The 22,803-nt window shown below is 39.8% G+C and overlaps 1 long non-coding RNA gene across 1 annotated transcript in view; it reads right to left on the reverse strand.

Annotated features, from left to right (window-relative positions):
• Window positions 1-22,803, reverse strand: part of LOC107320841 (uncharacterized) — a 343,675-nt gene that overhangs the window by 117,002 nt on the left and 203,870 nt on the right. The window contains exon 3 of the long non-coding RNA XR_014934101.1: window positions 1,467-1,639. This is a non-coding gene — a long non-coding RNA (uncharacterized LOC107320841). The remainder of the gene's footprint in view (window positions 1-1,466; window positions 1,640-22,803) is intronic.

Raw genomic sequence — 22,803 nt, forward strand, 5'->3', positions numbered from 1 at the left:
ACACACTTAAATTAAATGACAATATCATTTTCTTGTTATCTTTCTCTAACTCTGCTGGAAGAACAGTGTTGACAGGATAATTTTATAAAATTCCTTGACAGTTCATGTTAAACTATCCACCATTCCCTTAGATTGATAATTGGCACTTACAAAGAAAATGAAATGTCTGAGAGACTCATTAAATATGTCAGATATCTGAGAAAATTCAGTGCAATGGTTGTTACCTAAATCACTAGGTAAGCCAGGCAAAGGCCTGCTTCCTTTTCCAATTCTAACAAGGAGTAATGATCTCATATTATATTTTTAATGCAAAGGAAATGAAGAGGTTGCTGTGAGACAACTGCATGTCTTCCTTCCATCAGCTGACACTGGCAGCATTTTCAACTAAGACAATGAAGTTTACGGTATTTGGCTTTAGCTCTGCTTTTCTCATATTTTCTCCTTCCTCAAGAAAACAGAAAATGGAGAGAAAATGTTTCTGCAGACATTCCCTTAATAATCTATTGAAAGAGAATCTCATCAAAAAGTCTTATTTGGAAATGTTTGAGTGATCTATTTTGACTGTAGTGGTTATTTCTCCATCTGAAGTCTAAGCACATAGACCGTGCAGAAAGTAACAAAACTGCCCTCTTCAACGAACTACCAAAAGCCTTTTCCTTAATGTACTTTGGCATTTGCATTCCCAGTGGCTGCTATATCTAGACATTTGAAGTTGCTTGAAAAAGCAATAACATCCTTTAATTAGTTGGTTACTAAATATCTGACAGAAGGAAGCTCCTGAAGAAAGGCCAACCATCCTGACCTATCGCTCCAGCCAGCCACGCTCAGGAAAAAGTAAAAAACTAACAACAAATAACAACTCCTTTGTCAAAATGACTCTTGCTGGAGCTTTCATTGCTGAAATGAGGCTGAAAAGTACTCATAAAAAAAAAATAATTAAAAAATCATTTTTCTAACTACATGGAATCATAAAGAATAATTTCCCCAAACCAGCTACTGTGGACAGTTTAGCTTTAAAACTGTTAATTTCATTTAAACACTGCCTGAGCACAGAAACATCTGGGACGAGAACATTCCCTCTCCTGGCCTCCTCTAAGGACGATCAGACAACTCTTTTCTATAACCACTGAAGAGACTTGTTTTCAGTTGATGCTAAACTACACATGAAGGAGCCCATTCAGTAAGAAAGCCGTCTGTTGCAGTAGCACAGCAAAATACTGGACAAAATTAGACAAGGAACAAGACAAAGTTGACTGCTCTGACATACTTGAGTACATTATTATCACCTACTGTAATAAGAAGCAGTGGTTTAATCACAGACATTAGAACTAGCAGAATCTTTAACTTCCTTAAGTGTACAGATGAAGTGACAGAACTTGATCTCTGCTCTACTCCTACACCCATGAATTTCTCAGTTTCTCTTGCTCCCAGATGATAAAAAGAAGTTAATAAATTAATTATCTTACCTACAAAGGAACTTCTTATGAATCTTGCTTGCATCTGTTGATTGAAGTTTATCAAATAATTCAGTGATGGATCAGAGATCTGCTGTCACACCCTCCACATTTCAGAAGATTCGTACTGTGGGCTACGTTGTTAGATGTTTGACATAACTGAGTTTAAATTGGCAGTCTGTCCTCTGAAAGCACAAAAGAATAAGAAATTTCTTAATGTAGTTATTTGGCAAAACTGCTTAACTAGTCTAACAAAGCAGAAGAGTACATGAAATCTGCTACTAAAGACATAAGGTGAATGCTTTGACTGAGTTTTATGCATATATTTGGGATTATATGAATAGACTTCTTAAAATACAGATGAAAGGAAAAACAAAAATGGAAGTAGGTAAAACAATTTGCTTCCTTGTCACTGTGTGAAAAGGAAAATGTAGTAAGTCGCTTACTTAGGGACTTAATTAAAGCTAATGCTTTTAGAATGAGAACTGCAATTGATGCTCATGGTTTCTACAGTTCAAGACCAAGTTACTGGATTCTATTGCTGATGAAAATCTCCTGAACATATTATATAGTAACGTTATAGAAATCAATGAGTATTAAATAAGAGAACTTACTCATTTGAGAGGGCAAAGAAAAAGATTCTATTCCTTTTCCCTTCCTCCTAGGTACTAACAGCTTACTGTAATCACCCAAGTTAAAACAGGGAAACTGAAACAAAACGCTGCATGCTACCAAGGATGCAAGGAATTTTTTCTTTTTTCTTTTCTTCTTTGACCCTGGTAATAAAGATGCATCTTTTTTTTTCCTTGCTGCAGCCTGAAACAAAACAGCTGATTCTCAGGTGGAAAAATAATTAGAAACATGGGAGGCTGAATGAATTTTGAGATATTGAGGAAAATGTAGTTTGAACTGTCAGGTTTACCCGCTTACCCAGAGCAACTACAAAGCAACAAGGAAATAAAACCTTCTTAGAACTTACAGCTTTCATCAGCATATTCCCTCTGGCTGATTTTTTCCCCAAATCTCTCTTTTCCCAGTGGCTCCTATTAGAAACGCAAATAGTTTGCCTCTTTGCTTAGTGACAAATGTCATGTTACTTTAGATTATTATTTTTTTTTAAATACTATTAAATTATTATGTTTCTTTTAATACAAGGATAGAATGCAACACGTTCAGACAAATATGTTTTGTTTTGCAAAGGATTTTCAAAGGAAAACAAAAGTATTACAAGTTCAACTTCAGCCTGTTAGGCCAAAGAGTGCTACCCTCTCTTTGACACTTGACCTGCACAGATACAATAGCTTCTAGTGGGACCAGTACTATCTCTCTGTATATGTTTAGAATAGATATGGATTAGTATAGAGAATACTTACAGTCATTCTTGTAATCATTGTGACCAGATCATGAAAAATTAATGAATAGAAATTGATTCCTTACTGCAAAGTAAGATTAAAAAGATAAGGACAGTCGGCATCCAGTGCCTCAGCAGGCCTCAAATCTTTCTTTATCATTACACTTCCCCTCAGAAAACACATTTTCTCTCATCACTTCAGTGCTTTTTGAAAAGAAAGAATGTATACAGAATAAATCTCTTCATGCTCTTGTTACACAAAGTGTTACATTTGCCCAATCTCATGCTGCCATCCCACTCCTCCTGAAACCAGACCAGCATCACTGGCAGCTCCAGGGCTTCTATTCGAGTCCTTTTTTAACTTCTGTCTTGGCAGACAGCAAAATGGTTTTAACAGGGAAGCCTCATGCAGACTTCCAGGTGCATTGATAAGCATCAATTCCTTTTCATAGCAGCAGAAGCATAAGTGCAAATGACTTTCCTTAACTATTTACTGCTACGTTTTAAAAAAAGATCAGAAGGAGCAGAGGACATGAGAAGCACCAGGGCAAAAGAGTAAGCTACTTGGAGCGCAAACTCCACGGAGGAGAACTAAGGGAAACACATTTAAGAACAATCTTATTCAAAAGCTATTTAAACAGCTAATCACTGTTACATTGTGCAGAGGAGGCAATGTGCTCTAGAGGGAGTGCAAACCAGAAGAGACTGACTTCTTCAAATTCACAGCCTTGGTGAAACAGTCAAACACTCCAATGCCAGCGCTCCCCTTGGAGACAAGACAGCCTGGGGCCATATGACCTCAACCTTTGATATGCACGGGGAAAATCTAATGAGAGATTTGCTGTAGGAACTGATGTCTTGAAGTGACAAATTACAGGCTTCACTGACCTCTCATGAAGGGGAAGTTTCAAACTTTCATCAACACAATTGAGCAACTGAGACAGGCACATGCAAGGAAAGGAAAATTGACTCTAAGAGGAAACATTCACAGTTGCTGATAAAACCAACTTTAATTCCATGTTCTTGTTAGTCAGAAGTGAAATGGCAGTGAAGGAACACAAAATATAGAAACACAAGAAGGTGAAATCCTTGGCTGGGTAATTGATTAACTGCCCCCCAAATCAGCACTGCTTGAGAAGAGATGCTCTGAGGATTTAGTCATTGCTAGACTCAGTCAGAACCAGGAAGTTCCCAAGCATTCACAATCAAAATAAATTAAATTAGATTAAACTCTTTCAAGCTTCTAGAACTACCAAAAAGGCTTAGTTTGGATTTTGACTACAGGGTAAATCATGGGTACAGTGCAAAACAGAAAGCTTATCTTTCAAAACTTGTATCTCTGTAATTGCCAGAATGTTAACTGTTGGAGATTGCGGTACTGCAAACACGTTAGTTAATATTTCCAAGTGGCAAAGATTTCACCCCAGATTTCCAGCTCCATATCTTATGCAGTTAATAGGTTTCATGCTGATTATTAAGCTGAACAATACAGAATATCATGCTGTTGGCAAAAAAACATTATCATTAATAAGATTATATATTTGCCTCTAAGAAGGAAGAAACCACTCTGGGCAATTGATCTATGCTTTCAGAAGACTAATAATATGAAAAGTGAAGTTATTTGTCCCATAAGCCTTCACTTCCTATTCTAGGAGCAGAAAAAAAAGAAAAAAAAAAGAAAAAGAAAAAAGATATCTGCATACTAAAAACTTTACAGAACTTTCAGAATCTCTTTTCCTAGATCAGAGCCTGATACCCAGGCCATTCACTTACAGCTCTCATCTTCAAACCCAGTGATTTGTGGTGTTCCACTTGAGATCCTTCCTACTTGGGGTCCAGCTTTTCTAAACAAGCTGACTGTGCTTGTGCCAAGAATCAAGCCTCTCTGGAATGCCAAGTTGGGAACCTGAAGGCGCAGACACCTGCAGTCAGTAGCAAAGCTTAAGAAGTAAAAGCATAATTCCCAACACTCAAACATTCTCTCTCTCCAAGCTTGCAAATGAGAATAAATCACACCTCACAGAAAGCCTTAAATGACAGGATTTGGCTCCGCTGCATACAATTCTTCACTGAAATGTTACTTCATGTCACTTTTTATTGCCCTGCATGCATGCCAATGTGTACAAGATTAGTGCTGCTGCCGCAGATGAGGAGATGAACTACCACTGTTCCTAGGCTTGCATCCTTTTAAAAACATCAATGATAGTATGAAATCCAATTAAAAGCAATACTTTTTTTTTTTTTCTTCCTCCCAGAAAAAAGAGATGAGGCAGAACTCAGAAAACGATGCCAAAGGTACAAAAGACCTAGAAAAAGAAGGGCTTTACAGCGCAACATAACAATGAAAAAAGCTTCAAAAGAGGAAAACACCGTGGTAGTGGAATGATTAAAAAGAGCTCACGCTAAAATTCAGAAACAAAAACAGGAGATATAGCAGACTCAGGTGTTCTCAATCTACTCCCAAACAGACCAACAGCATTAACAATCAATACTCTTTAGGTGTGTTAAAGCTTCACCTTCAAGCTAAAAGAAATCCAATGGTTGCTCCTATATTTATAAGTGGAATTTTGACAGCCGAGCAGATACATCTTCATCAGTGCTTTGTGTCTGCCTGCCCCCTCACTTCAGTTCTTATTGTCATTTTGCAATATATTAATGATCCAAATCATCGAGTGATTCCAGTTAGGCTGCAAGAGCCTCTGTGAAGTAGGCAGCGCTCCTCATAATGATAGATTGCAGGAATAATGGCCTCTTTACTGAAAACGAAACATCAGGAAACTGGCTTAGAAATGTCAGGAGGGGCTGAAGTTCACAAGTAAGTGCCTTAATAGGAAAGACAGAAACAAATATTCAAGAGGGCAGCATTATTTTTAATTCACCTCTGCAAGGCTACCTATGTGATAGAAAACGCCCATCCCGGCATCAAGCATCAGATGGTGTTAGGACAGTGATTTCTCCATGATGACCTGAACAGGACCAACCCTGTGTCTTTCTCTGTAGCACTGAGGCTGTAATGAAGTACTTTCAGCTGGAGGGTGCTGATATCAAACTCATAGCAGCTGGGGAATGGCTGGAGAAACCCTACCATTGTCACCATTGCCCAGATGGAAGTACTCTGCTTTTATATGGTAGATTTTCACAGAAGATGCCACTGCTATTCCACAGTTCCAGACAGTGAAGCTGCCACAGTGGTGGGCTGTGGAGTCTTGGAGCCAAGCATGTGACTGGAGCTGGCAAACACAGACCTCACACTCTTGACTCACCGACTGCATATATATCACTGAAAGAAGGCAAGAAATGGCAAAAAACACTTGAGTGTGGTAGTGCCTGGCTGTGTTTCTACCCAAACACTCAAGTAAGCTTATAAAGGTGTTTGTTAACATATTTGAGGGAGTTCCACAGGTTCGGAAGGGTCAGTGACCCTCCTAGGTTTGACACATTGAGGCCAGTCTGAAACTCGCAGAGTTAAATATAAACAGCTTCATGCACAGGCCAATTAAAGCAAACACTACTTTTCTCCCCTCCTCTCCTATTCTCCTTCCATTTTATCTCTTTGGACTGACTGTAGAACTGACTGAATCTCATCCCTTTCAACTGCCCTGTGAAACCCTCTAATTAGCTTTCTGCTCCTCTGATTAGTAAATGCAATACAGTGGCTACGATTGTATTTCCAGGTGCTCTACAAATTTTCTGACGATAAACTAGACAGACAAAGTCCATGAATACACAGACAACCTGTAAAGTCTAATGCTTCCATGAATTAGTCTATCTGAATAAGAAAAATGTCATTAATGAGGATAAGCCCCTTCAACTCTCCCCATTAATGGCTGGTCTTAATTCACAGGTGCCTTTTTAATCTCTGCTGAATTCCTCTGGAATCTAATGAACGCATGTAATAATAATAGCAACTAAGAATTTAATCCTGATTCTCAACTTTCTTAAATTAGACCTTTGTCATTAAGAGATTACAGGATAGTGAATGATAGTTAATCAATGTTTTTAATTTGCTCCCATTATTTATTTGATACAGTTTCTCACATAGTGGCTATAAATCTTTCCCCCTAACCAAGCTCGGCCACAATGAAATACTAAGCAAAAAAATACTAGATTTGATGATCCTATTAAGTGTGGGTTAAAGTATAATTAATCTTTCTGCATGTGAACAAACCTTTCAAACCAATACATATATGCACATATGTAATTCATACATAGCCAGACATTTCATGTGAGATTTACTGTGCTTCATTTTTTGTCTCTGTTAACTCTTAGCACTATCAGTCAAGATTTCCCAGCACTTACCACAGCATTAGCCCTAAGCATCGGGAAATCACATTTCTTGGTGCCAAGGCTTTAAAAAGATTCTAATTCAGCTATTAAACTGGAGGCAGCATGTGCCAGCCCCACAGCACATTCACCCATTAATTCTGTCCCCTGGAAAAATGACTGCCTCTTGCACCAGCCTGATAAAATGAGGAAACGTGCCGATTATGTCTGTGGCAGCTATCCTTGACCCAACCAACAGTGACAGTCATCAAGCCGCAGTACCTAGAGCGCTGCAAGCTGTGTGAGCTAACCCAAGACATCATTAATTCTAAACACCAGAGCTTTCGTCCAGATACTGGAGTTCAGAGAAGCTTAAAAACAAATCCCTTTGGTGGGATGAAATTCTGTATGCTGTTCATATTAACTTTACAGACAGCATTTGGAACTTATTTCTCCAGCTGGACAGGTCAAATAAGAGTATCAAAGCACCACTGTCCTTCCCTGGACTGCTCAGAACTGGACCTCAGGATCAGTTAATAATGTCATGCAGACAGAAGTCAAACTGACAGAGAGTCAGGCTGGGTTTTATTTTATTTTTAACACAACAGAGCGGAGGGGACAAAGGAGCTGTGAATGCCATAGACTGAGTCATTTCTCCAGCCAGGACCTGAAAGCACACATGTGTTCATAGAGAAAACTTTAAAAAAAAAATGACATTTCATAGGGAAAAAACTAACAGGGTATTGAAAGAGCCCTTACAACCTAATCCTATCAAGTCTTTAGGGAGACATTCATAATTCACAAAGGGCCTAGGTCCTGGAATCCTGTAACGTTATAGGCATCCCACGGGACTACCATAAATAAGAGCATATTGTCGCACGCATTTCTGAAAGAGGTGACATACTGTTGCTGTTCTGGACACAGTGAAGCATTTTTATTAGATGGAAGATGGTAGCTGAAAGCATTGCTATCCAGCTGCAAACATCACCCAAATAAAGACATCCCCTCTGCTGTCAAAGTTCAAGTATCGTCCCTGCCAGCACAGGGGTGGAGGGCCCCAGTGTGAGCATCTTTCTTCTCTCCTCTCTTGTTTCAAATGGCAGGATTTGGCTGGAGCCATCACACAATTGGCACTATTTCCATCTGACCAGAAATGGGAGATCTTCATATGACCATCATGGAAGTGACAAGTGTTTTGGTAATGCAATTTGCTTCTTTGTGATGTGCTACCCTGAAAATTCTTACTCGTGCCTCCTTGCTTGACACACACACACAAAAGACAGAAATATACATCTTAATATGGAGGCAGGCAAATGGTATCTCATAGATGAAGTACCACAGGAGTGCACTATACCCTTTTCTCCCAGTTTCTGCTTCAAAAGGTAGCTGGCAAATATGGCAAAGCTCAAACAGGAAGGACCTCAAAATGTTCATTACTAATTGCACCTCCTCAGCTTCCTTTTGGGCATAAAGAAAGTAACCACATGTCTAGCAGATCCCAGTATGTTTGGTTTGACAGACTTCTAAAAAACAGGCAAATTCTAGGGACTGAATGATAAAGAAGTCCTAGGGTGAAATTTCAGACTGCCCAGGGCCACTTGGGTACACCAATAGTTTAATATTTGACTTTTTATTTCAAAAAATACAGCCTGAATGATAAAATCTCTGGCCAGTTGGGCTGGGAATGGGTCCAAGGAGTTAATACAGAAACATCACAGCCTAAGTCAGACAAATCCTTTGAAAAATTGCAGCCAATGATTTATTTGTGGAGTGTTGCTTTCCAGTAATAACAATTTTAGTTTTGGATAGTCTTGAAATGCTATTCACATTTATGCACATTTTTCAAAGTAGAAGAACTTGTGTTGCCTGAGCAATATAATTTAATGCTGTATTATTATAATACTTTCTGCATTCATATTTATTTGTCCACAGCAGCAGACCTAAGCAATTTTTGTGTGCTCACTCTCCTTTTAAGAAATTTTACTAGTTAATAAATAAAGCTTAGCATGGCTGCAGAGGACCATCCCCCAATAGTTACTATTCTCTTTCTAACTCACAGACCAGCTGCAATGAAAACAATGCCCTCTCGCTCCTCTTAGCACTTAAAAAGGTTTATAGATCTCCAGCCTCCTACAACTCAGCAGAAAACTGCTCGCACTTGACAGTCTTCAGAAATCAGCATTGTTTCCATCCTCACTAAAACTGTCAGCCACACAAGGTCAGGAAATGAGGAGAGCTGATGCCACCTGAATCATTACTACCTCTGCGAGACCTCTCTCCACACTCCTGTCTTCTACAGAAAGCTGGTATACCCAAGAGTGTAAGTCTTTGAAGTTTTTTAAAACTGTCATAAAATAGTTTCTGGAAACTGTTTGGAGAACTACAAAGAACTCAAACCTTTCGAATTGTAAACTCATGAATACTTCCTTACCACAGTTGTCAAACTGCAACAGTGTTTTGCAGGGGTTCATGAATATGAGCACCTCTGCTGTAGCTTCTACTCTAATAGGTTATTTCTTTTAGATATGATCCCACAAGGACAGCAATAATGAATCCTTTCAAACTATCTAGACTGCATCTACTCTCATGCCACTTAAAGTCACCATGTAAATCTGTACGACAGCTCAGAAGAAACAGTTTGCTTCTGAATGCCGTGATATGTGCTCATAAAAACAATGTCCAAAAGATAAGAGGAAAATAAATTCCATCATATGCCTTCGAGGCGTTGTTTGTCTATTTTATTCTGTTTAAAAATCATAAAAACTGTGCATGACAGAATACAAGAGAAAGGTTTTTAGTGGGCAGAGGTGACTTTCTCTGAAGACTGTAAGTAGCTGAGAAGACCTCCTGGATAATAATGCTAGTTCCCTGACAACAAGGCAGTTCTAATTAAATTGGTACTTGCTTACTGCATACCTTCATACATAAGAAATTGTACATCAGAAAATTCAGTTAGGGGTCATATCCATAACATCTTGCACATATGAATATGATGTGCGTATGTATTACACTTTCCTCCATCCTACAAAAGGCATCATTATTCACCTTATTTCTTAATCTTATCCTTGCTGTCATCAGGTTATACATCTAAGATGGGAATGTTGCTTTCCATGTGGGGTGGAAGGCTGGCTGCTCAGCTGCCATCTCTGAATGGGGAGCACTTAGCACCAGTGCTAAGTCTCAATTTATACAGATGAGCTTTTCAGCTGTTTTTTAGCAGCTTTTTAGAGTTTTTAGCAGCTTTTTTTTTGGGCTGCATTTGGTATCATGATAAGCATGCTAACATGAAGTACTTGTACCAAACATCTGGTCTGATCTAGCATCCCTGAAATCTGCAGAACTTTCCTCTCAATCTTCCTTTCACTATATCAAACACAAATCAAGTGCAGTTCTTTCTTCTTTCAAGTCAGTGACTGATTTCAGCTATGATTGGTTTTCCAAAGGTATTTTTCGGTCAGCTATGCCACTCCCCTCCCTGCTCTGAGCAGACCACTTTGCAATACGGCACTCACCCTTTGGTTAATGATAGCGTTAAAAAAAATCAATGCCTCAATTAACAATCAGGAATGGAGCTTCCAGGCAACAAGCACCATGATCAATAACTTATGTTCAGTGAAATTAAAGGCACTTGTTAAGTCAAGTGTTAAAAGCTGCACACACTTAATACGGGAATATCAGTCAAGAACAGTTTGGCAGTTTAACTTGAGAAAATCAGTAAGTACAAAGTTCCCATAGTATGTTCCACACCAGTGAGTAACTAATGAAGCATAAATATTCGCACAAACTCATTTCTGTAATAAATTCTCAAAATCCCCAGTCCACAGCAGTAGTGCTGAGTTGACATAAGCTTTCACTTTTGTTGGGAGTTAGTCTTGTAAAATATGAATCCAAAACACAGCTGGCAAAACCAGCACAAAGATCCCAATGACTTTAAGGCACTTCAGTGCATGATGGCCTTGCTGCTAGGAATGGCAAAACTTTCCTGCCAGTATGAAGAGACATTAAGATTTCTTCCAGCAAATTCCTCTGAGATCAACAAAACACTGTCAATTGAATTAGAATCCAATGATTCTATGGGACTGAAAAAAGCAAGGCTGCAAATGGCCTAGGATGAGTGATGTGAAAACATTTGAGTTTTTGGAAGTTTTATGGATGTGCATTGTAATTTCAAAATCAAAATCCATGTGCAATTATAATGTCCTACTATCATATTCCCACCACATTATACAAGATGGTGGTTTGTGGGAAGATTTTTCAAAGACATAAAGGACAGTGAGCTGCTTAGCGTGCAGCAGAAGCTCGGCTAAGTCAGATGTCTCACTCTCATTTATGCAATCTAAAACCTCCTGCTTAACTTTTATACATCAGCTCTCAATAGAGCTTTTATTGGAAAGAGAACACTGTGTCAAAACTGACTCCTACATGAAGCTTGTGACAAAATTTGTTTCATGGTCAATAGCCTTGTTTTTAGAGCTCCACTGATAACAGATGATTTAGCAGCATACTCCTGTTCTGGGAACAGCCAAATTGAAGGCCGCTCTTCTGATTATACCAAATTGCTTCTACAAAAAGTAGGGAATATTTACAGGATTCTTTATTCTCATTCAGAACTTTTAAAAATAAATAGAATAAATAAATTTGCATGCCTCATTTTGCATATGAAGGACTCTTTCACATAACAGCCCGGTATACATATATATTTTGTACCTATTTCCAAATAGCACAGTTTTGTAAGGCCTAAACTTCTTAAGCAGTAATAGAAAATGTGGGGGTAGGAGTGTGGTGGGATGGCAGGCTGATTTGCTTCAGATAACAAGCTGCCCCTTTCTTTACTGTGTTATGATCATACCCAGAGCATTGCCGGCTGCACTTTGATGGGTACCTAATCAACAAAAATCAATCATCTGAAATTGCAGACAGTATTTCACCTCCATCAAAAACTGTCTTCCTACGGAGCTCCATTAATCTCTTCATCATTGTTTAATACACACACAAAAAAACTTCTGTTGTAATAGATACCTGACTTTGGTTTAAATTATAATTAAAACTGTGCAATATTTGCTTTAAGGAAGCAACTAAGGCTACATCAAGCATTTGCTTAACAGGACAATTTTGCTATGCAGAATTAAGCAAAGCCCCTTGGCTACACATGGCAGGATGACCAAATGGTAAATGCAAGTGTGAATAACCATGCTTATCCTTTTATCTCACAAGTGAGCACATTCTCAGTCCTCACAACTAACCTGCTTGCCCTGGGCAGTCCAGAAGCAGCTCTCAAGGTGAGGTTGGAAGGTGGGCACAGGCAAAGCAGAAGTCTTCCTTACCTCTATCTGCAGACAACAGCTATCTTCAGTGCAGAGAAGACTGTCCAGACTATTCAATGCTTTTTACAGGTCTTTATAGCCTGACCTCAGTGTGCCACAAATTTCTATTGTGGGAACACTACAAGCCCACCTGTGTCCACTTTGATCCTTCCTTCTCACTCCCTCCCCTTCCTCCACCACCCTAATCAGAATCAGGTGTGCTGCAGAGAACATTTCTCAGTAAAATGCATTGAGCTACGAACAGAGCAAACTGGGGCAGCTGGAAAAACATTTATGCTGGCTTGGTACCTGTCATGGAGCAGGTGGTAAGACTGCTCTTTCTGTGAGGACAGCACAGCACATTTATGTTCAGGAAGCTTTTGAAATGCAGGATCTAAAAAGAAGGCAGAAGACGACCCAGGAAACAGCATAGCAAAGACAGCAGTGGAAGCTAGCAGGGCAGCAAGAAACATGTTGGCAGCAGTGAACCAAACCTCAGCTTGTGACTGTAATCTAGCATAAATCCATGCTGCTGTCCAGCACTGGGCAGGCTGCACTGTGGCCTCTCAACACAACCAGTCTCCCTTACATGCCATAGGAAATCATCCAGGGGAAGGAGTAAAAAGCTTTTGGGGTCCTTTCTGGCAGAGCTGAAAGTGATGTTTTCTGTTCCTCTGCACCAAGAAGCCCACAAGAAATGCTGCCTGACATGAAGATTTACTTGTGTGTGGGCTATCACCTAGAGGACTCATTCTAGCCATAGCTACCCTGGAAAGACAGCCCATCACAGAGGTACAAATCAGCACTGAGGTACTGCTTCTTGCACTGAGAACTGTACTGCTACCTCCTCTCATGCCTCTGTGCTAACAAAGAGGGACTGCAGCAGCAGCTCTCTCCACCTTCCTTATTTGCACATTACAATATGTGAACTGCATTACTTGCATCTCCCTACACTTAACATTTAAAACAAAGAGAAGAACTGAACAAATCTAAACACAACTACTATAAAAGCAGTGAAGCCTAATTCACACAAACTTAAATGGATTCACTTTCCTTAACTCCTTCACAGCGTTTGCTTCTGAGCCCACATCCAATAAGGAAATGTTGGATAAGAGTAAGTCTGATGGTGAATTGCAAAGGCAGAAAAAAACTGGTTTCAGTTTTGGGAAATGGAAAACTGACTTAGGTAAATCCTGGTTTTGACTTGCAGATTTGGTCCAACCAGAGTAGTGGAACTGAGGCAGATAAGAATTCATCCAGGTTCTACACAAGGGTTATGCAAGTCAGATCAGGATCTCTGCAGCAGTCCTTTCTAAGCCCGGAGCAGGGCTTATCAACACCAAACAACATCAACAAACAAACCAATTATCTAAACATTCAACCATCCTCACTGAGAAAGTCACAGCTAGGCACAGTTTTGGGGTACCAACGTAATAGCAGAATCCATGTTTCGGAGCAGTGGCATGCATGCTGACATCCACTGATTCTGGCATTGAGCCTCAGTAGTTAACATTCACTCATGTAGATGACTGTCTTTCAACCGATTTTTTTCTGGCTTTTTGTCTAATAAAATTCCAGGGATCAAATCTCTCAAATGAGTGTTTCTATGGAGGCAAGTAAAAGGTCATTTCACACTCAGGTTATTTCAAGATTCTACATCTGAAAGATTTCTCACAATAATTACTGCTTAACTTGCAAATTCTTGGGATGCTGAGTTCTCTTTTCTTGCTATCTGTACAGCCCTCTAGAGCAGAAACATCATTCTGAAGTTTCATTTATTAATAACCATCTTTCTCCCAGGAAATCTATGGGAAAGATGGACCTTGGGCAGCATCACGCCTTTCTGTGGACTTTCATGCTGCTTGCCTTTCAAATAGCCAGCAGTAGATGTAATTTCTGTTTTCTAAATCACAACTGCTTTTTGGGCTTGTCAACACAAGATGGCATATACTTTACACACATCTGACAAGCATGATGGATATTAGAAAGCAAGCCAGACTTTTTGTATTACTTCTAGTTTAATGCTGCCTCTTTACAATGCAGTGTTACCAGCATTGTATTATCGGTGCTCTGCTAGGAACTGGAAAACCAGATCAACAAAATGCTTTTAACAGTCAGGGAAGTCCCAGACTCAAGTCCTTTTATTAGCACTCTTTCTCACCCCTTTGCTGGACAGTTGCAGGCTGTTAACATAACACCCTCCTTCATGTACCTTGAGCATGAACAAACACCAAGCCTGGCAAGCCCCTAATGTCACTGAAACAAATCAGAATGTCAGTGCAGGAAATTGGGACCCAAGTACAAGAGCCATAAATCTGTCCCATTCTGATTGAATGAGTTGTGCCCTGAAGGATTGTGGAGTGCTGAATGGCTTTTCCTCCTCCAGCACTCACTGCAGTCTGAGGAGGGGACAGAGTTATGGAAAGGGGGGAGAGGTGAGGACCCTTCTAAGGGTCCTGTGGGAACAGAGATGAAAACACGAAGCAGGGACCAGAGCTGAGAAGTCAAGGAATGAGACTGACAGTTGTGGGCTGGTATATTATTCAATTTGACATTATTCAATTTGATATACTTCAAGTTGTTCTGGTTTTTTTTTGTTTTGTTTTTTTTTTTTCCTTTTTCTTTTTTTTCTGTTTGTTTAATATAACTGAATATGCAAATATGCAATGGAACAGCTAAAGAATGAAAAGAGAGCAACTTCCTTTTCCAGAGTTAGGCAGAACTGGCTGAATTTAAGCTTCAGAAAGATGGTGTGGCAATGCAACTACAGTGAGTTAAAACAACAGCTACATTTTTTACCACAGAAGAAGAGGTATTGTTTATTTTAAGCTGCTGTTTGATAACTGATGGTTCACAGGATGACAAAACTGCTTAATAACAAAGAGCTTCTAGGATATCTCCTGAAATATTTAGTAAGGAACGCATGTAGAGTGCAGATATCTGTTCTGGCATGGGTAGTCAGAGCTGATCATTTATTTATCGAGAGAGAAGAGATGGAAAAGCAATTTGGATCTTTAGTAGAAAATGAGACTTGGGCTTGAAAACCCTTGAATCACTTTCAAGAATACAGCTTACGTATCTATGTCACATAAGGCAAAGACAGGCGTACTTGTGCAGCTCTGGTATTTCTAAAGCTCCTGCCAACCATCTGCATGAGCACTCCCAGGCTCTTTCAGAGCAAAGTCAGGCTCCTTATTTTAAACTTTTTTCTTCGGGAGCTCAAACTAATCCAGACTGTAAATCTGTTACGGAGGCATAGCTAATAGGGATTGTAACACACAGCGGGGGGTTATAATGTCTTAAACAAATGCAGCTGATCCTTAGTAGAGGGACAGTATTTGTGTGTGATATTATTAGGTCAACAATTGACCCTACTTTCTTTATGTGAGCTGTGATTTTTAGGGTTTCTAGCAACTCAGAATATAGACAGTCAAAAAGACTCCTGAGCAAATTTTCCCTGATCAGAATGAAAGTTGTCTTTTCTGGTCTTGGGAAACAACAAAGGCTCTGTCTGTTCAAGGCCAATGGCCTCTGGCTTGGTGCTGGGCTGCACCATGTGCAGGGCCCTTTGCAGCAGTTCTTGTCCAGTCTGACAGCAGTGGGGTTGAATCCTTGCCCCGCTCCAGGGCATCCCACTGCACAGTGCACAAGTGCTACCTGACCACTGGCAACTTCTGCTCTGCATCTGGCTCAGCAGTGCAGGGTGTGCACAGCCTGGGCAGTGCAGGGTGCAACACCCAGCATGACAAAGGAAGAAGAAGGCTGGGGTGACTTGGTACATTGACTGGAACATGGTAAGTTAATGCTGTTTAAAATATTATTTAAAGGAAATACCTATGGAAGCTCCAAAGGCTCAAACTTGTTTTCCTTACAGGCAACAGGATTTTTGCCTTTGACTGAACTGAGAACAGGAAGGAGATTTTAGCAAAGCAAAATAAATATCATTTGTCCAGGTACACAGGTACTCCTGTGTAATACCTTGTGCATATTTAATGGAGAATATAAGCAGCTGCAAAAACACTTGTGAAAGATTAAAAAGTTAAATCACTATTTAGTCATTCTCAAAAAGTGAGACAGTTATGCGAGCAGCTGAGCTCCCAGCAGTCCCACTCAAGCTCAAGGAAGATTTTTCCTGCCAGCACTGTCTCACGGCAGAAAACACTTTGGAGCTGAGCATCTAACTGGCTCCTGGGAGAGGAATGTCTTCGTTTCCAGAGAGCCAGGCACTCCTGACAGTGAGCAAGTAGTCAATCAGTTAACCAGGCAATATAAAAACCCAAACTGCAGTGTCCTGAAGGTCTGTAGCTGATGATCCCAAGGATTTCTACTGTCCCAGACTACTTAGTAGACAATGAAGTTTCTTGGGCTCTTAGGCTTTCTGGGTAATACAGTAAAATAGAACAGTAAAGAAACCTGGATCTTTGCTCTCTCAGAAAAGCTGAGATTGTCCAAACTGTTAATTTCATGATACTTTGATGTCAAGTTAAAGAGGCTTATACTTCAGGATGAACTGAATGAACAAGAATATTCAACCCTCACATAATACTTTGAACACATTCTCTAGTTACAACGACCTTGTTCACCTCTGCTTACCAAGACAAATTCATTTCTGAGTACTGAATGCATACTGAATACGTGCATTGCATTGCTATGTTCCAGTGGAAGCCAACACTTATAGATCTACTACTGTCTACATCAGTGTCTGCATGGACAGGATGTATGATGTTGCTTTGCTGTCAACATCCCCTGAAGACCTCTTTGGCTTTTCATGTTCCTTCCCTAGGTTAAAATGCTACCGCCATGGATCATTCACATTAGCAGGACCAATATACTCAAGACAAGGCAATTTCTGTTCATAACATCAACATTTCTTCAATCAACCCAATTCCACAATTCCTGCTTTTATCTCGGTAACTCATCTCCTCATACACAGCTACTGTGATAAAATGAACATTCAGAAAGCAAAAAACCTTTCTTATGAAAGGAAAGTCTGCAGAGCTATTTTACACAGCCTCTGCCTTGCTTATGGAAAACAAGGCCCATTGAAACACCTGCCGAAGCTGGGGCACTGTGCTGGTGGGGCTGGGATGGGACTGCAATGGAGCTGAGCACTGAAGCATTTGAAATAAAAAGATGATGTTTCCTGCTTTGATTGCTTCTGTGCATTTACCCACTCCACACTCTCCTTCTTCAAACAAGTGTGTAGAAATTCATTTCAGTTATGCATTTCTAGTTGCTTTATTATCAAAAAGACATGAAATATTGTGAATGGTTGCTTACTCTTGTACATTTTTTACATGATGTATATGCAATTTTCTTGTTTTTAATGGTGGAACAGAGGAAAAAGCCTAAAAGGATGAATGTGCATGCAAAGGAAAAGAGAGCAGGCAGGCAGAAGGATTCATCAAGGCCAAGGACTCTTTCACTGAGCAAAGAGATATTATCTTTGAAAAGGAGGGCTTGCACCAAGATATTTTTATGTCACTTTGGCAGCATAAAGGGTTCTCAACACAAAGAATTGGACTCCTGAGAATAAATCCTACAAAAAAGGTGATGGTAATTGATGTAACTACGTCTGAAATTCTCCTCCAGCTCTGCACCTGGTACGGAAGCTGGATTAAAATGGAGTCGGAATGAAATGACTTCTTCTTAACCTAGTTGCCACATGACAGAGAATGGACAAAACTGCTCTGACTGCAGAGACCTCTGTGCTTTCTGCAGCATGAAGAAACAGTGTCATTAGTTCCTAAGAGAATCCTCTGAGTGCAGATTCCTCACAGAACAGTCATCAAAGCTTACAAGACACAAGAGGAGAACCTGCAATATTTAGGATAGGATACTTTTAGAATTATTTTCTATATAAGTACATCCAGGAAGAACAACTGAAGAATTCAGCAACTTCTAGAAAACTGCATTTCCTCACTATTGGTTTTGCTGATTTTTTTTGTACAAAACAACATGTTCAACAAGGTCTTTTTTTTTCTTCCATTCTAATTCACTAGTAGCTCAGAATAAATCTCTTCCCTCCAATTAGTTCCAGGACTGAACACACTGATACAGCAGTTTGTTTTGCATGCATTAAGAAAAAATGTTGGATTAAAGGATTCCGCCATGACTTTTAGAAGAAAACACCTAATTCACAGCAAGCAGCCAGCAAATCCAAACTGCTTTTCTGCCTCAACTAACCTCAATTAGTTACTGTTCGGCTCTGATATAAATATATGATGAAGAGAGCACTGGGTGGCTAAAGCACACTCAGTCCAACCAGCTCTCAGACACAAATCTGAACAAAATAAAAACTTGTTTCAGTATAAAAAGCTACAACTTAAACCAACAAAACTGTGAATATTGCCTGAACTAAGGCTGAGATTCTTGCTCTGGTTACATTGATTCATACCTACAGTATGACAGTTTTTTGTTAGATGTGTGGGTTATGTGCCTATGGCATAAATTCAGGCAAAGCAACAACTGTTCTTATACTGCAGCTTTAAAAGAGATACCAAGACCCTCAATGGGGAAAAACATGTGGAGCTAAGCAGTCCTGCAAGGAAGTGGGACAAATGAGTGTGGGTCAATCTCTATGAAAACACAACTCTCACTTGGAATTCCTGTCCCTGTCACAAAGCTCCCGTGAGATGAAGCAGAAGTTTTGAAGTCAACTTTCTCTGGTGGTCTCCAGAGATATTTCCTTTATGGGGGAACTGAGGTCAGTAGGGGCAGAGCACTGAATATAAGCACATTGCAGCACAGTACCTGAAAACTAAGACCCCACACATCTGCATATAAAGCACTGCCAGTTCAGTCTGGATCCAAGTTCAAGGCACCTTTGAAAGGGTGGAGGTATCGGAAGACAGTCACCAGGTCTACAGCCTTAATATTCTCACCCTGTTACAAGAAGGTCCCAAGGTCTTGCTATGTCCTCAGTTAAAAAAGAGCTTGGGCAGGATGAAGCAAAACATCAGTCAGTACTTATAGTCTCATATTTGAAAAAGACTGCATGGAATAGGTGGAAGAAGCATGATGCAGAGGGCATGCATTTAAGAATGCATGGCAGAACAGTTATTTCTATTTCTCTTCTCACTTGCCACAGCCTTTTCTATATGAACATTTTCTTTCACCTACAAAAACCTGTGTGTATGTGTGTGTGTGTATGTTAGTGGGGTGAGAGGGGGTAGGAACAACACGGATGCTTGGTGTCAAGGATTTGTTTAAGATGCTAAAGTAGAGCTTTGGGATTCTAAATTAATCTTTTTTTGTTAACTTCTTTTGAAATGTGAAGGAAATATTTCAATCACTTCACCTTTCCCTCCCTAAAATGTCTTCAGGTTATTTCTTCTACATAAGAGTTACATCAAAACTTTGCCTGAACCTCTCCAGAGTACTTTACTCAGAAGAGCAACTATCAGATCAAAAAGCACTTCTGTTTATTAGTTCAATCTCCTTCATTAGATTCCCTCTATCATGTGTTTTCCCACACAAACAGCGATAAAAAAATCTGCTAAAATCCACTGACAGCTGTGGCTGTGATAGACTTTTTCTTAATCCGATTAGCTGCCGCCTCCCTGTTCGCACCAGTTTCTGTAAGCAGTTACCACATTACACTACAATCTGCTGATTTCATCTGCACTGGCATCAGGCAGCATTCAAAGAAAGTCTGGCCTCATAATAACAGCCTTTGAGAGCCGGGAATCTCCTCTACACACATACGCACAAGCTGCTGTCTCTCAAATTGTAAAAACCGGCATGATTTTGGAATCCTGCTCTAAATGAACAGGGCATTTCCACAAACAGCCACCTAAAACTCACGTTGCCTGACCTGTTCTCTGCTCCAGCTTGTCTTTTGTTAGCTTTCACATTGTGATGCTTAAATCTGCTGAGATGCTGAAAGAAAACTCATCTTTGCTCAAGCTACTGGCTCATGCAAAAAAGTAAAAAGGGCTCTTCAGAGGGAAGAAAAATAAAGCAGCTTACATTTGAGTAGAAAGCTTACTGAGCCTGCTCAGCCCCTTGCCGGTGAGAGCCTGCACATGCACTTACTGCTGCCTGCAGCCTGAATGGCCGTGCTGCTTTCTCCCCTCTGCAGCAGTGAGCCAGAGGGACAATGCAGGTTTGAGGTGCTTCATCACTGCCTGCAGGTCATGGCTTGGCTGGGGGGAGAAGCCTTACAGAGACTGAAGAGAGGGCTGGAATGGTCTTGCATAGAAGGAGGCTGGATGAAATTTCAAGAAGTTGGCCTAGTTTTAGAAAGAAATTGCAGGTTTAGGGCAGTGCTTAGAAGAAATCTTGATCTTCTGATGACTGGCCTTTAGGTAAGAGTCACACAGGTGGTCCCCCACAAAGCAAAAGCATTTAATTTCTTTTCATTTCCTACCAGAACTGGAAGCAACATCACAGCTTCTGTTACTCAAAGAAAGGAAAGAAAATGGCAGAGCACAAATTCACAGTGGAATTTTTGGAAGAGAGACGGAAATTATGGCTCTTAATACAGTACTGAAGTGCTGCAAGAGTCCATTGGAATGCTTAGCAAATAAAGAATAGGCTCATTCCAGGGAGAATGCAATGTGCTAATAGCTTCTGAAAGGCAGAACAGAGATTTTCATCCTGAGCAGAACCCCAGTCTGAGCAGCTGGGTTCCTCCTGCATACTGGGGCATGGCAAAACATGACAAAGTGATTTGGCCAATGATTCTAAGTTTTTTTTTTCTACAGTATTTTGTCTTTGTTTGGTGAGAAATCAAGCAAAACAATTCCTCATCTTCAGAATTATGGGCATATGAGAAACTTCTGCAATGACAATTAGGGTTTTAGATTTTTTTTTCCAAAACTATCAAATGAAAAGCTTCCTTTGCTTAACTGTTGTGCACGTAATGTTGTTACATATCTTGCTGTCATCACAGAGTTGAGAAACACCCTGCCTTCTTATGATAAGAAGTCTCCAGACAGAAATCTCTTGCTTTTTACACAGTAAAAGGTAAGACAGTGTAAATGATATACATGTATAACTGGCTAAAAACCTTTTGACTAATGAAAAGTAGAAACCAGTTTTAGACTCAAGACTGAGGATGCAGAACAGAAAACCAATTGGAAAATTTTGGTCACATTTCCATTGTTCTTAGCATAAGACAGCACCCTGCCTAATGGTCTTGATTTTAGCTCAGGATCTGAACAGAGTGAACACCAGGTCTCTGCTCCAGTGAAGGTAGAAAGTAGGAAACTGGGTAGTTATTCCCCATGGCAGCACTGAAGGCCCCATAGGAGAGAAACCCAGAAATAAAAACGTATGATTATAAAAAATAGGTGCAAAAACGAACTGCTGCTCCAACAACCAAATGCTTCAAAATCCTGTTTTTGTTTTAATTCCATAAAACAAATTTCCATTTGAGAAATGAGATTCTCTGAATAATCCAAACAACTCTTTTACTGTAGCAATGATTATTATCCTATTTAAATAAAAGACCTGTGTTTCTGTAGTAATTATCATACCATATCCCTAATTAATTATTACTCAAAATATCTGTTGAAATTCTTGCCAGCCATTTAGAAACAGGCACAAATTATTCCCTTTGATCAGACTTGCATTGCTAAAGGCACATTAAAAATACAGAGAGAGTCTGGAAAAGCCTTGCAAAATTGTCCATAAAGCCAGAATTATGTTAACTACTGCAGCAGCCCTTACTCTGCATACTCAAAACGACTGGATACAAAAGGGAATTTCTTTCTTTGGACAAGAGGTCAATCCACACCCCCAAGATTAAGTTGTATACGGTTTAAAAGAAAACAATTGCCTACTAATTAGAATGCATAACGAAGGAAAATAAAGATAAAAAACAACAACACAGCATGATGTTTGTGGGCTTCAAATCAGTTTATAGCTACACTGACAAAAGCAACTGCACACATTCTGAAAGGCTGCGTACGACCCCTGGATGTTTAGCACACTGCCAAGTAGTTAATGAAGGGAAAAACCCAGCCAGAGAAAGTGCCGCTAAGCTCCCAGTCTTACACAAAACTCTGCGGATCTTTAATTCCCATGAACAGAATCTCATTTTTTTTTAATGATTCCTGTGAAAGACCCATGACAGTTAAAATACATGCTTTCCACTATTCAAATTTGTGATGCCCCTGTCTTCAAATCTCTGATGTTTCTCTCAATAAACCTTCCCTGGAGTTGCAGTTTCTATTTCAGTGTCCTCATTTCTAAGAAAAATCTGTGGATGCTCACTGTTTTTGTACAGGTTTTTATCAGAGCTTTGAAACTGGTTCTAACTGTACAAAAAGCCGATGCAATAGGTTCGATGTAAGAACTTGGTGCCATCAACTTCAACAAGGTCTTTACACAATTATTTTGCCCAGTTCCTGATAAGTCACAGACACTGAACCATTTCCAGTACACTTTCAAGTGAGCATGAGTACACCATCCCAACATGAGGGAT

Source organism: Coturnix japonica, chromosome 13 (genome assembly GCF_054131305.1).
Source record: "Coturnix japonica strain WE chromosome 13, WE-NBRP24, whole genome shotgun sequence".
NCBI lineage: Eukaryota > Metazoa > Chordata > Aves > Galliformes > Phasianidae > Coturnix > Coturnix japonica.